This window comes from Sparus aurata, chromosome 8 (assembly GCF_900880675.1).
Source record: "Sparus aurata chromosome 8, fSpaAur1.1, whole genome shotgun sequence".
Lineage (NCBI taxonomy): Eukaryota > Metazoa > Chordata > Actinopteri > Spariformes > Sparidae > Sparus > Sparus aurata.
In genome coordinates, this window is record NC_044194.1 from 33,201,067 (window position 1) to 33,211,544 (window position 10,478).

At 48.0% G+C, this 10,478-nt stretch overlaps 1 long non-coding RNA gene across 1 annotated transcript; it reads right to left on the reverse strand.

Moving 5' to 3' along the window:
• Window positions 1–8,348: 8,348 nt before the first annotated feature.
• On the reverse strand, window positions 8,349–8,760 carry LOC115586157 (uncharacterized). Its single transcript, XR_003984825.1, has 2 exons — window positions 8,655–8,760; window positions 8,349–8,498 (listed from the first exon to the last, which is right to left on the reverse strand). It is a non-coding gene; the product is annotated as an uncharacterized LOC115586157 (long non-coding RNA).
• Window positions 8,761–10,478: the final 1,718 nt, after the last annotated feature.

A 10,478-nucleotide genomic window follows, 5' to 3' on the forward strand; every position in this document is an offset into this window, starting at 1 on the left:
TGAGAAATCAGAGAGAAGCAGTCAGAAAGATCCTGCTGGAGGACATAACGTTAGCGGCACAACCGGGATACAATACAGAGCAGCAACACAGTTGTTTTGGGCGATTGTGATGAGTGTGATGTCATGTGCTGTCGTGAAGTTTGTATATTGACTGCTGCGGTAGCACTGTGGGTAGAGCAGTTGCCTGCCACACAGGTGACTGGGGATCGAACCTCGGAAGGGGAACACATTGGTGTTTTTTTTGTCTTGTATATTAGCCATTTAATAAAGTGTTTTTTAAAGAAGTCTTGTAAGTCATTGTTTTATTGCTTAATTTTCATTGAATATAAGAAAGTAGGGATAAGTAGTTGACTTGTATAAAATGACATGACACCGTGGACTGGTTTTCCTCCTGTCCTCCCCAATTTTTTCAGTCACCAGCCGCCACTGCTTTGAAGAGACTATAACCTATGCTTCATTTAAAGTAGCACATTATTTTCTCCCATAATTCCTTTGGGGATACAGACAGTTCAGAAAAGTGTTAAAATTGATCTTTTTTAACCTCAGTAAGATCCTCCATAGGGCCTTGCTCTCTGTATCTTCTCCGGAGTTGCTGTGGTGACTGATTCCTTTCGGTTCTAAGACCATGAAAGTTCCAAGCATCTCTGAAAGATGTAACAGTTGGAGTTATTGAATGTAGCGCCACTAGGTGGCGCCTCCTTTTGTTAAGTGGATAATGTAGCCTGTACCTAGAAGAAGAGTTGATGTGTTTCCGCTCCACCATGCGTCAGCAGTAGCAATGCTGCCAACGGAGTGACGACCACCCTTTTATATTATTTTATATTGTGATGTATAGGTGTAGGATCCTCGGCCTATGTGTGTCAAGGCATGTATGCGTATGATAACTAGTGCCGTAGCGACCTGGCTTGGTATGGTCTGTAAGTACAGTGGAATAAAAGTATGTGCGGAAATCCCACATGTTGCCTGCCGTGTCGTCTGAGCTAACCGGAGCTACTGCCACTGAAAGAGGACCATAACCTTCCCCTGCACCGACCACGTTACAATTGGCGCCCGAACATCATCCCCTGGACCTCTCTTCGCACACACGGACCGGACCGTCCTGCCCTCTACTCTTCTACACCCCGGGAAACCGTGTGAGTGACAGTTTTCCTGGCTGCGACCGTGCCATGTTGGAAGCTAACTTCTCCTCAAGCTAACTGTGGCTCTGAACGCTGGAGTTACGTTACTGGAGTACCGCGCGTCGGCAGCGCTGGATGTTTGTGCTTTCTGTTGCTTTCCTATTAACTGGACATTAAGAAGAAAACGAACGACCTCCGCGTTCAGTTTGGACATGAGAAGTCTTTTCACTGTGGATTAGGTGAGCCCAAGCTCCGCTTTTGCCCCGGTTTGTGGATTTTCCTTTTCCCTTTAACGTGGATGGACCGGACTGTGCGAGTAAGGACTGTGTGTGTGTGCTAAAAAAAACAAAAACAAAACAAACTGATTGTACCTGGAAAGCCTGTGAAAAACTGCATTATTTTCACCATGCTTTTCGTGGTACACAACCATTTAACTTTGTTTTACAGTGTTTATTGATTATTGTGCCCTGCAGCAGTCAGACTTTAAAGTCATTTGTCTTTTATTTTTTTTCCCCTGTCATAACTCTGTCTGAACAGTTAATTCACTCCTGGTATTGTCAGACCCTATAACTATAATTTTAAGGTGTGTGGTTTCAAGTGTAAATGCATGATGGCATCCCACCCAGATGAGCATCTTGACGAGTTTAACACTGACCTTGATATAGACATTGAATCTTTCACAAAATACATTACCCCTGACAATACGACTGGTGTCCTTGAAGAAAAGGTCAGAGACCTAGAGGCGGAGGTTGAGAGGCTACGAGGATGTCTAAACGAATCCCTGCACCTGCAGCGCAGTATACTGACACACTGGGATCAATCTACAAAAAAGGACAATGATGCTACTGCAGCCCATGTAATAATTCCAACAGCCAAGGCCACGTCAACCCCATCCGCACCTACTGGGAAGCCCACGTTTGGCGATACAGGATCACTCTCTGGTGCTCAGGCTGGGCATCCAGACCCTTTCTTACAACAACATTCACTTGAACTCAGCAACACGTCCAGAATGATCGCTTCTGCATTGCATCATGCTAAGCTACAACCTCCCGTGTTTGCTGGAGACAATGGACTTCATCCAGAGGACTGGTTACAAGCTGTGAACACCTACAGATCCTCACTAAACCTGACTGACAAACAGATATTAAATGAACTGCCACATTTCCTCACAAAAGAGCCCGGCAAATGGTTCAAAGCTCTCAGTTCACATGTCGTCTCTTGGTCACAGTTCTGCCAGCTCTTCAGGACAGTTTTTCTGCCATCTGACAACCAAGAACGGATCCTGAGAGGCATCCTTGACCGTATCCAGGCACCAGATGAGCCCCTCCCAACATTTGTGACTCACATGCTAAGTGAGTTCAGCAAATTAAAGAGCCCACCACCTGAAAAGGAGCAGATTGAACTGATATGCAAACACTCTCTGGAGAAATATAAGGTGGCACTGTATGGCACACTAGTCCCCTCAGCAATGGACTTGCTGCTAAGAGCTCACGAACTCCATGTAGTCCTCGGGCCAAGTAGCTATCAGACTCCTACACGTTTCAGGGGAAACCGAAACAATGAGCCCCGCTGCTTTAAATGCTCCCGGCCCGGGTTTACAACTCACACTTGCCCGAGCTGCAACGATGAACCCAACATGTCACCATCCCACACCAAGTCCCAGGCGACGCACACGCCCACCCCCCCAGTATCTGTGTTTCAAGGCAGTGGCGAGCCAAGAAATGTAATGGACAGATTGCCAGCAGACTCCCCACTTCCCCCCAGGTGGCCGGGAAACTTCAGGGGAGGGAGGACATTTCATCGAGGCAATCCTCCCTCCAGGCGCTAGTTGAGCCTCACCCACCTGCCACGCCCTCTCGAGAACCACTTGCTCTCGGCCATGTGGAGGACAATGTATCTCAGGCCCCCTGGAACACACCGCTGAGGACCAAAGTCAATTTCAACTCTGTGGCTGTGGAGGCCACTCTGGACACAGGTGCTTCACTTTCGGCTTTACGAGCAGACCTTGTCCGAGTGAATAACACCTGTCCCAACAGAACACGCCGGTGGGAGGGTCCGCCTGTGAGCCTTGCGGACAACGCCCCCTGTACACCTGACGGTGTCACTTGGCTATCTATCGGCTTCATGAACAAGAGCTTTTACCAGCGTTTTGCCATAATCCACAACCTGTCCACCCCTTTCATCCTGGGAATGGATTTCATGATCAGGGCCTCCATAACCATCCACATCCCCTCCAGGACTATTTACATGGATGACGTCCCCTGTAATATGGTGGATGTAGATGAGGACTGTGCTTTTGAACGGCCAGTCGAAAGAGGAACCATCATGTCCATAGACTCCCTGCAATCCGCCATCATGGCTAAAGTTGCTGAAGCGAACCTGGAAGAGGAACAACGAACAGCCATGTCCACTCTCCTCACCCAGTTTGACTCCATGTTTGATGGTCATCTCGGACACACTTCCTTGACTGTACACACAATAGATACGGGAGATGCAAAACCTATAAACCTCCCTCCCTATCGCACCTCCCCATCAAAAAAACAAATAATCGAGGAGCAGGTACAGCAGATGTTACATGATGGCATCATTGAACCGTCCACTGGCCCGTGGGCTGCCCCGGTTGTGATTGTAACCAAGCCCGGTTCTGACCCAAGATTCTGCGTGGACTTTAGAGGCCTGAACCAGGTCTCACAAAGAGACTCTTACCCCCTACCACGTATAGATGAGTCCCTTGACTTTCTGGCAAGAGGGAAGTTCATCACAACTCTGGACTTAGCACGTGGATACTGGCAGGTGGCAGTTGCAGAGGACTCACGCCCAAAAACAGCCTTCATTTCTCACTGTGGCCTTTTCCAGTTCCGGGTGCTCCCCTTTGGACTCTGTAATGCACCCGCCACATTTCAGAGACTAATGAACAATGTGCTTGCTGGCCTCATCTACAAGACCTGTGCAGTGTATTTAGACGACATTGTTGTTGCTTCCCCCACCTTTGAGCAACACTTGACAGATCTGGAGGAGGTACTCAACAGACTGGAAGCTGCTGGTCTGTCCTTGAAGCTGAAAAAATGTCAGTTCTGCCTGAATGAGTTCAACTTCCTTGGCTACCGAATCACGCCCACAGGAATTAAACCAGACATGGACAAAGTCAAGGCAGTGCTGGAGTTCAAAACCCCGTCCACAGTAAAACAGGTGAGACAGTTCCTTGGACTCAAAGGTTATTATCGTCGTTTCATCCAGGATTATGCACGCCAGGCTGAGCCCCTCCATGCACTCACTAGAAAGGACACTGCTTTTCACTGGGATGAAAAGTGTCAGGAAGCCATGGACATTTTGAAAGAATGTGTCACATCAGCACCTGTCTTGTGTTTTCCCGACTTTGCACGGCCCTTTTTCGTTCACGCGGATGCTTGTGATCTTGGCCTCGGAGCAGCTTTGATGCAGAAAGATAATGAAGGTCGAGAGGTTGTTGTGGCATATGCGAGCCATTCCCTACACAAAGCAGAAAAGCCCTATTCTACCCCCGAGAAGGAGTGTTTGGCTGTGATTTCGGCTCTTGAGCATTTTAGGCCTTATGTTGAGGGCCTCCATGTGACAATCTTCACGGATCACAGCAGCCTCAGGTGGCTAATGTCCCGCCCAAACCCCTCGGGCAGACTGGCCCGTTGGTCACTAAGACTATAGCAATCCACTATCTCTGTCCTGTGACACTCCCACAGATCTCCTACCAGAGCACGCTGTCATTGGCAGTTTGGACCTGCGCGCTCTGCCCCCCTGTGCTACTGGCAGATCGTCCACAAGTGAGACAACTGCAGCTGGATGACCCAGTCACGGGCCGGCTTCTCAGAGACCTTGAAAAGGGCCTACACATTGACACGAATATGGACACAAATGTTGACAACATCCCACAGTATGTTGTTTTTGACAGCCTACTTTACTTCAGAGACCCGAAAACAAGATGTGGGTTACACCCATTAAAGGAACTCAAACTCTATGCCCCCACGTCAATCCGTGGCACCTTACTCAACTATTACCATGACCACCCCACGGCTGGTCATCTGGGTATAACAAAGACTCTAGCAAGGGTGCGATTCAGGTTTTTTTGGCCCAAAATGGCAGCAGACATCAAGCGCTATGTCACCTCCTGTTCAGTCTGCCAGCTCACCAAGCCCTGTCAGAGGAAACCGGCTGGCCCCATGGTCCCTATCTTGCCTCAAAAACCCTGGGAGTATGCAGGAGTGGATTTTGTAGGTCCACTACCCCGCACGCCATCAGGAAATGCATACTTGCTAGTCTTCGTTGACTATTTCTCGAAGTGGGTCGAAGTGTGTGCAGTCAGGGAGGCAACAGCTAAAGTGGCGGCTGGGAAATTTGTCAGCGAAGTCTTTGCCAGACATGGTGCCCCAACCTACCTTATTTCTGACAGAGGTACACCCTTTGTCAGCGAGTTGTTTGAAAACGTCACTTCGACCCTCGGCTCAGTGCACAGGCTGACCACCGCTTACCACCCCCAAACGAACGCAACAGAACGGGTGAATAGGACACTCAAAACGGCCATACGTGCCTATGTTGGAGACAAACATACGTCGTGGGATAGGTTTCTTTCCCAAATCTGCTTTGCGCTCCGTACAGCCCCCCATGAAAGCACAGGACTTAATCCCTCCATGATGCTGTATGGTCGGGAGATGGAAACCCCACTCGACCTTATTACACGACCTTCTTGTGACGGGTTGGAGGAACCCGGTGTGCCCTACCCGGAGACTCTTAGAGCCTCCCTCCAGGAGGCTTATGACCACGCTAGAGCAACGCTTGACCACAGTCACAAAAGACAAAAACACTACTATGACTTGAGACGCCGTCAGGTTACCTTTGCTGTTGGGGACCTCGTCAGGGCCAAGTCCCACCCTAGATCTGACGCACAGTCCAACTTTGCAGCTAAACTAGCACCCCTTTTCACAGGCCCTTTCCGGATAAGCCAAAAGCTGGGGAATGTCAATTACAGGCTGACTAGGCTGGACACTGGTGCGGATGCTGGTGTCTTTCATATTGTGAATTTGCAACCATTCCACACTTGGGACTCAGTTTCTACCAGCAGGAGCACAGCTCCTGAGACTGCAGAGGGGGTCGGAGACGGTGACTGCCACGACACCTGGACTGACCTCCCTACTGATGACATGAGCTGTGACGCGCCTGGTGTTGCTGACCCATTGCCCATGGACTGTGACTCTGAGAACCACTCACTGGTGACTGTGTCAGACACTGACCTGGACCATGTTGGACGATATGACTTGAGACCCAGACATCACCCCAGAATCACATCTGGTTGGCCAGATAACAGATGGACAAATACTTACCATACTGAGAGACTTGACCTGAAGTAAGCAGTTGGGTTGTTAAGTCATCTGGTTTATATGACTGACAGATACTCAGTGCAGTAAAGAGTTAAATGTTTTTGCATTTGTTGCGTTTATGTTGAGTATCATGCCTTCTATGTTTGCCACTGGTTACTTTCACTGAAGTGGTTTGTTGTAAAGCAAAGAAAAAGTGGGATTTTGCTGCATACTTTTGCACCTTGTATTTTGAGATATGTCGTAACTTTTTGTTTTTGTACTCTGTCAACTGATATGTATATCGGTGTGCTGAGTGTGTTTTCTTAACCTGTGTGTTACAGCTAACTTTCCATTAAGTAATGTATTACGAAATGCTAAGTGTAGTTTGGTTATGTCTTCTGCTGTGTACCGCTTGTCTGGAGTATTACAACTCACTTTTTATGGACTAATGTATTACGAAATGTTAAGTGAAGCTTGGGTACTTGTCATGCTGTGTACGGCTGAGGACAGCCTTATGTTCACCAGGGGGAAATATGTAACAGTCGGAGTTATTGAATGTAGCGCCACTAGGTGGCGCCTCCTTTTGTTAAGTGGATAATGTAGCCTGTACCTAGAAGAAGAGTTGATGTGTTTCCGCTCCACCATGCGTCAGCAGTAGCAATGCTGCCAACGGAGTGACGACCACCCTTTTATATTATTTTATATTGTGATGTATAGGTGTAGGATCCTCGGCCTATGTGTGTCAAGGCATGTATGCGTATGATAACTAGTGCCGTAGCGACCTGGCTTGGTATGGTCTGTAAGTACAGTGGAATAAAAGTATGTGCGGAAATACCACATGTTGCCTGCCGTGTCGTCTGAGCTTACCGGAGCTACCGCCACTGAAAGAGGACCATAACCTTCCCCTGCACCGACCACGTTGCAAAGAGTTGAGGCTTTGCTGGATTTGTGGAAGGAAGATCCGGTGCAGTGCGAAAAGATGGACTTCATTGTCTGGTTTCAGTGTTCCCTGATCTTCCAATGCAGTGAAGATCTGATAGAAGAGGTCCAAGGCATGTTCATAAACATCTCTCCACATCCTCTCTATTCTGTGTTTAGGATACAATTGAAAAGGTGTTAATTTATGTGTGACATATGCTAAAGAAGACATTAGCACTACATTCAACTGGTACGTTTGTTGTGTGAGCGTAGTTGCTGTAACATTTATTTACTGCTGATTGTGGACGCTTCTGCCTGTGATGTGCGAATTCCTGTCAGTACCTCTGCTCCTGATCATGAATTCTGCTACATCTGCATTCTCTCCCCCTTTATCTGACCGTACCCTTGATGGAAGCTGTTACGTCCCTATTGGTGGTATCCAGGGGAAGAGACGAGCAACAAATTAATAGTAAACCGGGTGTTTCGAGGAGGAGAGGAAACAGAAAGATTTGTACCATTAAACTATTTATTTATACACAAATAAACCCAACGATAACACAAAGCTACTCCCTTATGGAAGCGAAGTCGAAAAAAAACATTCAGACTGGACCAAACTGTGGTCTTACCAACAACAAAGATAAACACTAAGGCCAACGCCTCGAGGGAATAATAATATGAAAAGTGACACAGCTTCAGGTTCACGAACGACAGCGCTCCACGACACTATCTGGCAGCTTGGCCCACTGGCCCCGTCTGCTTCCATCCCTGCAGCTTTATAGCAGTCCACTTGATTGCTGAGGTGCTGCAGGTGTGCCTGACCAGTCAGGTGGGGAGGGCGCCACCTGAAGCAGGACACAGGAGAACAGAGCAATACATGCACACGTAACACCCCTTCCCATAAGTGCAAACTAATAGTTTGCTACCTTGAACACTATAAACAACTCTTATGGATAACATACTGCCCATCAGAATTACAACCTTTCACTTTTTTTTTTTTTTTTTTTTTTTACAATTCTCACCCACGGGACAGGGCATCAGCCACCACATTGTCGATCCCCTTCTTGTGTTTAATCTCAAGGTTGTAACCTTGCGCCAACAGGGCCCAGCGCATCAGTCGCTGGTTGTGGTTATACATCTGTGTTAGAAAGACAAGAGGGTTATGGTCCATGTATACAACCACAGGAGATGAACTGGCACCAACATACACTTCAAAATGTTGAAGTGCAAGTAGCATAGCCAGCGTCTCTTTTTCAATGGTGGAGTAGTTTAGTTGATGGTGTTTGAACTTGACCGAGAAGTAGCACACTGGATGGCACACGTCACCCTCCCCGTCTTGCATCAGCACAGCACCAGCTCCTGAAGCACTCGCATCAACCTCCAGCTTAAAAGGATGAGAGAAGTTAGGCGCCGCAAGGACAGGTGCACTGCAGAGCAAAGATTTTGCTGCCTCAAAGGCATACTGACACTCAGCACTCCATACAAAAGGAACTTTAGGACTGCACAGACTGGTTAAAGGATTCACTACTACCAAGAAGTTTTTGCAAAAACACCGGTAATAACCAGCCATGCCCAAGAAACGCCGTAGTTCACGCCTTGATGTGGGAACCGGGTAGGACACCACGGCCGAGACTTTAGCATCTACGGGCCGGACCTGCCCGAGGCCAACCTGTTTCCCCAAGTATGTAACCGTAGCCTTACCAAACTCACACTTGGTTAGGTTAAGAGTCAAGGACGCTTTTTCAAGTCTCTGAAACACTTCCGTCACGCTAGCAATATGACTGGCCCAATCGGCTGAGTACACGACGACATCAAGGTAAACTTTACAGTTTTTGACATTTCCTAGCACTAGACTCATTAGACGCTGAAACGTGGCAGGCGCATTTCTCACCCCAAATGGCATAACCGTATACTGCAGTAAGTGGTCAGGGGTTACAAAGGCCGAGATCTCAGAGGCTCTGGGTGTTAATGGAACCTGCCAGTACCCTTTCAGCAGATCGAGTTTTGTAATAAACATGGCCGGCCCAATACCATCAATACAGTCCTCCATGCGAGGCAAAGGAAATGAGTCTGGCACTGTAACTACGTTAACCTTGCGATAGTCAGTACAAAAGCGTGGGGTGCCATCAGATTTAGGAGCCAGCAAACAAGGGGAACTCCAAGGACTACAGCTAGGTACAGCTAAACCATTTTCCAACAGGTAATTAGCCTCCTTTTTCATTAGCTCTCTTTTAGCTAAAGGACAACGGTACGCATGCTGTTTAATGGGAGACGCACTACCAACATCAATATCATGTTTCAATACGTTGGTGCTGGACGGTACATCACTAAACAGGGATGGGTGGGAGCGTATCAAAGAAACCATCTCTCGTCGCTGGTCTACCGGGAGATAGTTCAAATGGGCGTCTATTTTAGCCAAAAACTCTGTGTTAGACAGCCTACCACTCTGCTGATCACTCCCCAGTAACGCCAAACCATCGTCAGGCAAAGATTCCACACAAACCAAGGAAGTAGTTGTTTCGCAAGGGGCAGCAGTCTTCAGAGTTCTTTCCCGCTCCCCCTCATTAGATTCTCTGGAATGATAGGACTTGAGCATGTTAATATGGCATAATCGCACCTTACATCTGCGCTCAGGCGTATGAATGACATAGTTTGTATCAGACACTTTGCTTTTTATGACATAATGGCCTGAAAAACGGGCAGTAAGGGCAGAGCCAGGCGTGGGTAACAGCACTAGAACTCTCTCGCCAGGTTCAAACTCACGCTTAACTGCTTTCTGGTCAAACCGTTCTTTCATTCTGTCCTGGGAGGAGGAGAGTGCCACTTTAGCCAGCGCAGAAGCATGACGTAAACGCTCCTTACATCGCGACACAAAATCCTGAACTGTAGTCTGTGGAGAAACGTTACACAAGAACTGTTCCTTTAACACTTTCAGTGGGCCACGAACACTGTGCCCAAACACAAGTTCAGCCGGGCTGAACCCCAGGGACTCCTGTTTGGCTTCACGGATGGCAAACAGTGTGAAGGGGACACCGTCATCCCAGTCTCTCCCTGTTTCATAACAGTACTTACGCAGCATGGACTTCAGAGTTTGATGCCAACGCTCAAGCACCCCCTG